The following is a 413-nucleotide window of genomic DNA, read 5'->3' as shown; positions in this document are numbered from 1 at the left end:
GAGGGGGGGACAGATGGACAGAGAGACAAGAAGAGGTAGCACGGAATATGCTCATCGTGCACTATTACCATAGCAACGTAAGCACTCAAAGATGTTTCATGTGCAATAACGTCATGTGCAATATGCTCCACTATGGACTGAGTAGGTGACCAGATGAGTATTTGTCACAATACTATTTCCTGTTCAAATCGTTCTAATAGACTTTATTACACGGATGGAAGAGGATTAAAACTACCCTGCTTCTCACTACACTCCTTGTCGTCGTAACAAGTCTGCCTTAATGTGAGAAAAAATAAATCTTAAGTGTATGCAGTAAGATTAAGAGATGTCGCTGCCCTAGATTAGGGATGAACTAGCATACCTAACTCTAGAAACAAGAAACAAGTTTTGTACTTTACTCTTTCTCACTGTGG

The sequence above is a fragment of the Penaeus monodon genome, chromosome 28 (assembly GCF_015228065.2).
Source record: "Penaeus monodon isolate SGIC_2016 chromosome 28, NSTDA_Pmon_1, whole genome shotgun sequence".
NCBI classification, from domain to species: Eukaryota; Metazoa; Arthropoda; class Malacostraca; order Decapoda; family Penaeidae; genus Penaeus; species Penaeus monodon.
This window is presented reverse-complemented; position numbering follows the sequence as displayed.